A 6,374-nucleotide genomic window follows, 5' to 3' on the forward strand; every position below is an offset into this window, starting at 1 on the left:
TTAGAACTACAAACCTAGGGGATACCCTCTTAGAATCGGACAACCGATGGGAGATCCACAAGCGTCCCCACCACCAGTAGGACCAGGCTATGAATGTGGAGGTGATTAGTGGGCAAGAAGTTGTCCACACAAAGGAAAGCGTATCAAAATCTTTGGGTACTGTGAGGAATGTACAAATGACCATCTAATTACACACTCTCCAAAAATTCCTAATAACAAAGAAAAAGCCACCATAAACAATGTCGAAGTTGTATCAAGATCAAGTGGATTAAAAACGGAGTCAATGATTCCAATGAATGCGCTAACGAGAGCACATGCCCAGGGAGCAGCAAGGAATATGTCTATGGGAGATAAAAACATCCCACCCAATCAAATCGAGATAGAGAGTTTGTCAGTTAGGACCCCCAAAAAATCCTAGAAAGCAAAAAGGGACAATATGAAAGCCAAACGGGTGAAAGAAAAGTAGGCCTTAAAAACCAAATTGCAGCAAACCAAAGAAAAGTTGAGAGTGGAAAGGGACCATAAAGAAGAAACTGTTGTGGAAAAATCATCAAAAAATACCTTCAAGAGGTTCGGTCTTGGTGGACAAAGTCTTTGAGCTATTAGATGCAATTTTGAAGGCTTATGAAGCTAGACTAAAGCCCAACTAGACCCAAGAGCATAGATGGTTAACTTATCCTCGTCTAGGGTATGAGAAAGAGAGGTTGCAGATATGCAAGCTTGGGGGGGTCACTATGCATAAATTTTGTATATCGCATGCGTTTAAGGACTATTTTTAAAACTCCTTGTTTGTGAATTTTTTATAAATAAAACACACCCTTTTCCTATTCATTTTAATTTTTTTTCCCAATGTCAATTTATGGTACCCTTTTATATGTGAAAATGTGAGAAAAAATAAAAATAAATAACCCCTTTTGTTGTACTCACGTGATACTCATGTGCACGTGATACTCACGTGACGTAATAAATAACCCCTTTTCCTATTCATTTTAATTTTTTTCCCAATGTCAATTTATGGTACCCTTTTATATGTAAAAATGTGAGAAAAAATAAAAATAAATAACCCCTTTTGTTGTACTCACGTGATAGTCAAATAATTATTACGTGACCCCCCAGAGTGTGCAAGGAGCGCATCCAAGCGGCCCAAACTCTTATGGAACCACTAGTCCCGGATGCTCCAAAAACTGAGGTGTTGATCCACAAAAGAATCCAAGAGATGGAGAATTGAGGCACTAAAAATAGAGGCCAAAGAGGGCTAGTAGTTGAGGCACCATTAGATATGAGGGTGGTAGCCAATACCACAGATGGGTTGAGCTCCCAAGCAGTTATGCCAATTCTGGAAGGTGAAGAACCATGGCCACATGATCTGTGGGAAGATATCAGAAACAAAAAGATGGAAGCGCAACCCTTGAGTCAGTCCCTATCATTGAGATCCATCTAGACCATGAATTCTACCCTAGCAATATCCGATCACTGTATGGTGATGCAGGTACAAAAATATTGGAAGACATCAAACCTCAATCTTTGAAAAGTTTGGCTTCGTTCATCGGCAACCATGAAACAAGATCAAAAATTACAAACTTGTACCATTTCAATGAAAATTCGATCCTAAGATGATGGACACTAAGAATCTTCACAAGTTGATGTCATCTCCTATCCATTGTACGCTAACTCTATCCAAGTTACTGCAGCTAAGACCTCATCTTTGGGAAGAGGTGGAATTTTTTTGGAGAAAATAAGGCTGATAATTTCGCAACCAATCATTGCTCCAAAAACATCAAACAACCAGACACCAAAACAGACTAAAGCAAAGTCTATGCCAGTAAATAAGGTGGGAGACTACTACAGGGGAGAGGAAGGAAACACTACCTTACCTATGGAATACAAAGGAGTAAAAACATCTGCTATATTAGACAATGGCGCCAAAATTTCCATAGCAACCAAGGCAATGCGGGAAAAATGGGGAAAGCCTGCTCTAAGAAAAACCCGAATGAAACTGAAATTGGAAAATAGATACCTCGAGAGACCAATTGGCATTTTGGAACAAATCATTGTATCCTCATGTGGCATTGCATATGAACATACCTTTGCTATAATAAATTTTGATAAGAGAAGCAATTTGGATATCATATTGGGCAGACCATTCATGTGTCAGTTCAAAATGGTAAAGACTGGGGCTATGACTATATCTACTTAGGACGCAAAGATGTCACAGGGTCTATACAATGCTTAAAATCAATTTGTACCAAAAAATGTTGATTTTGGTAGAAATGTTAATAATCGCGATTATTTACTTTCTAGCCAAAATGGGGGAATTTTGATATTTTGCCATCATACATCCAAAGTACATGATGTGTTAAGCCCACTAGCCAAGTTCGAACCAATTTGGAGCTCAAAATCTCAAATTTCCATTATATCTACTGCTTCGGAGACCTAAAGCCAAAATCTAGTACCATTTTCATCCTATGCATCCAAATGAGCTCCATATATTTGGTATATACTTAAAGCTTGTGATGCCAAGTTTGCAAAATGTTCAAACAATTACTCAACTGTAAATAATCGTGATTATTTACTTTGGTTGCAAAATTTTGTTTGGACTTTACAATTTTGTTCCTTGCATGTTTTTATGCATCTATGCTTGTTCAAAAATTGATTTGAAGCAAATGGGACCAAAATTGTCAGCATTTCAGAGTAAAGGACATTTCAAAGAAAAATCCATCAAATATGCTAACTTTGACACTCCATTCACTGCACACGAGCCATGCAAGTAGCAAAGAGGGCCAAGAAGAAGCTCAACCAGAAAGAAAAGTTGCAGAAGCTACCCGCATACCAACTGGATCCAGATTCAATCAAAGCTGCCAAGGCAGTCTATCTTTCAAAAGAACAACTAGAAGAGCATCACACCACAGTGTTCACTGGCAGATTCAAGAATGAGGAGGGACATAAGGTAGAGTTGCAACTCCTACCAAAAGAAGTATATGATGTTGCCGCGAAGCCTGAGACCAAAGAAGCCAACTGCAGCCTAGGACTCAGAGATTTCTATGAACAGGAGCCGTGCGGTGTGGATTTCCAAAAAGCTTACGAGCTTTTATCCACGATTAAAGAAGATGGAACTGCCCAGATTTCTGACCTTTCATCACGGGAATTAAGTTGAAGTGGTAATAACCAAGGAAATAGTGGCAGAAGCACTCAGACTACCCACAGAAGGAATGACGATGAGGGCAAGGGACAGAAAAACGGCAAGTACTTTCACCAAAGAAACCACCGCAGCCACCTTTGCAGACCTAATTCACAAGTAGGTGGAAGAGCCAATCAGGTTATACCACCAACACTTCCACTTCCTGGCTAAAAGGCCACCAAGGTATACCACGCCAAATCATGCGGTTGCCACCACTTTCACGCAAGTCCTCAAGTCAACAACCAGGCAACAGGTGGACCACGCATAATATGTCTTGACCACTCTGAAAGGCAGAAAGAAAGAAGGAAAGATTACTTACCTGGGCGCACTAGAGGTATTGACAAGGATTGCATACCATGCCATCAGTATGGCCGACAACCTACCACATGTCCCATACCAAAACACTTGGATACTGTCAGTTGAACCATCTCCTCGAGCTACAAGATCAGTCAAGAGATCCTACAAATCTGATGAAGAGTCGGTTGAAAGCTCGCCGGAAAGACACAGTAGTGAAAGCTCAAATAATGAGAAAAAGAGAGCACGAAGAGAGGAAATGAAGAGAAAAATAGAGCACGAAGAGAGGAAATGAAGAGAAAAGCCGTGGCCTCACACCAAGAAGAGCCCGTGCAAAAGCAAGCCCGGTTTGAAAGAGAGAAACATGCATACCAATGCAGCCAACAAGCACAAGTAAAGGACCCAAAAAAATGGGTGCCTAGTGGACTTAAGAGACCAAGGACAAAGCATTATACCAGGAAGCAATTTGAAGATCCAACAGAATCCTTGGAAAAAATGTATCAAGAAGCAGAAGCCCTGAAGCTGAAAGAAGCCCAAGAAGAGGCAAGGAAAGCAAAAGAGGCGGAGGACCAGAGACAAGCCGAGGAAACGGCAAGGGAAGAGGCACAACACACCCAAGGTCACGAGCCTCCCCGACCCACTTCACCGCCTACAGAAAGTAGGATAACCCTATTCCAAGCCCACCACCATCACCAGCAATGAAAGCCGCAGAAGTTGAGCCCACCAAAGAGACAGAGTTTGAATCAAAAGAAGCAAAAGAATCTGCACAAGAGGCTACTGGTACACAAGAGCAACAAAAAGAGAAAGAATCCGAGCCAGAAAAGAAACAAGTGTTGCACCAGAGGAGACCACAAATTTTGAGCAAGCACAGGAACATGGAACAGAGGAAACACCTTCCAGCTCCACACAGCACGAAACGACAGGCATCCACAAACCCTCAGGATGACAAAGCAGAAGAAGGCCATCCACAGCCTCAAATGCAAGAACAACCACCCACCACGACGCAACTGATAGAGACACAAGAGACTGCAGAGACATCTAGGTAGCTAGCAAGAAATGAAGACTGGCAATCAAATGATGAGGTAATCCTGCAAGTCAATGAATATGCAAGGAAAATGCAGGATATGACAGAAAGACTCCGATCAGCAGCACTTAGCCGCAGCACAAAGGCTAAAGAACTAGAGATGGTGATTGACGCTCTCCAAGGAGAGTTAGAAGACAGATTAAATGTCATCACCGATCTAAAAAAGCAAGTACGGGAAATGAAAGTTGAAGCTGAACTACATCAGCTAGCAAGAGATAAATAGCAGAAGGAGATGGAGGAATTAGGTGACCTACTTACGAAGTTGTCAGATGCTTGCAAAGCAAAAGATGAACAGCTGACAGAAGTTACAAAAGAGCTTCTAATGACAACCCTATTAGCTTAGAATATTCAAGTGCAGTTGGATGTCACGAACGCTTCTCTACAATACTCAGAACAAAGAATAAATGATCATGCAATTTTCTTGTGGCAAATACGAGAGAATCCAGCCATAGCCTCAATCAAAGGAACAAACGAGGTCTACAAAGCATTGGAGAAAAAGAACAAGGACCTCAAGCTAGAGCTAAAGTTAGAGCAATCTCAGCACAGAGACCTGGCCTTGAAGCGGGTCCAAAGAGAAGATGAATTGCTGAAGGAGATAGTTGAACTCAAAAGAGTCAACCAGCTACTGAGAGAGGGAAAGCCGGAAACGCAAGAAGAGGCAGGCACTTCGGAGCAACCTCAAATAGAAATACCCGCAGTGTCATTTGCTGAACTGGAGACATAGTCCACAGTAGAGCTGAGTGGTGAGGAAGATTTTCAGGTAACCATTACAGAAGAAGACACGGTGCCCATGGTCCAGCTCTCAAAGGCTGAAGAAGATGCACTGAAAGAAAATATTACACAAGAGGTAGATGAGTAGTAGCGATGGATTGGGAGTTGAGAGTTCTTCACTCTGTCAACATTACACAACTCACTCCCAATCAAATCAATTCGCAATGGCACCAACAGTCCCTGCCATACCCTCTGATACAAGTGGAGTTACTACAGGTAAAAGAAAGGCTTTACGTAGGCATGCAAGTCAAGGGCGCAGATAAAGACCACCCAAAGTGGAGGTTGAGCTGGCTGAAGAAAAACCTAAGATACTTGATTCTATTCACAAGAGCACCTGCGGCCCTGCAAAAAGATCCAACTTTTTGTCCTGTACCAAGAGTAAGGACCTGGATAGCACATGAGGCATTACTCAAGAAGCGGCCAATTTGGCTAAACTACCCCAAATTGCCTGCTCCAGAAAAGGGACCAGCGAGTGAAGAATACATGGTGAAAACCCTAAAGGGCGCCATGTCATTCTTTAAAAGCCTACCTGATTTGTCATGTGCTATGTTATATAAGATCTGCCGAATGCTGCTCACATGCATCAAAGTGTTCAATGAGCCAGAGCAAGCATGCGCCCCTTGGATGTCATTCCTTGAGGGTAATAAAGGTTTGTGCTATGATCTCAGTGGCCAACCTTCTGAAGAAGTCCTCTATGGCTTCTACGCCAGATGCATGTTTCTACCTTCACACAATATGCTGGCATTCGAGAAAGCGTTCTACAGGGGATTCTTCACTTGGCGAAAGAAGATATTTGCGTTAGTGATCAGCAACCTCACATCAAGGTTTGTAGGCTACTCAACAGTGGAGCTGAAGAACAAAGTAACTATGTAGTTTTTACAAGTGCCAGATAAAGAAAGAAAGATAAGATACCAAAAGGCACTAAATGCGCTTAAAGACCGCCTAGCCAGCCGCCAGCTCGAAGACTACTTCAGCTTGTAAAGTTATGTCAAGGGACGACACAGGCGAGGAGGGGGGGAATGTTAGCAGCAAGCTAACACGAATACC

The sequence above is a fragment of the Adiantum capillus-veneris genome, chromosome 28 (assembly GCF_014529385.1).
Source record: "Adiantum capillus-veneris isolate H3 chromosome 28, ASM1452938v2, whole genome shotgun sequence".
NCBI lineage: Eukaryota > Viridiplantae > Streptophyta > Polypodiopsida > Polypodiales > Pteridaceae > Adiantum > Adiantum capillus-veneris.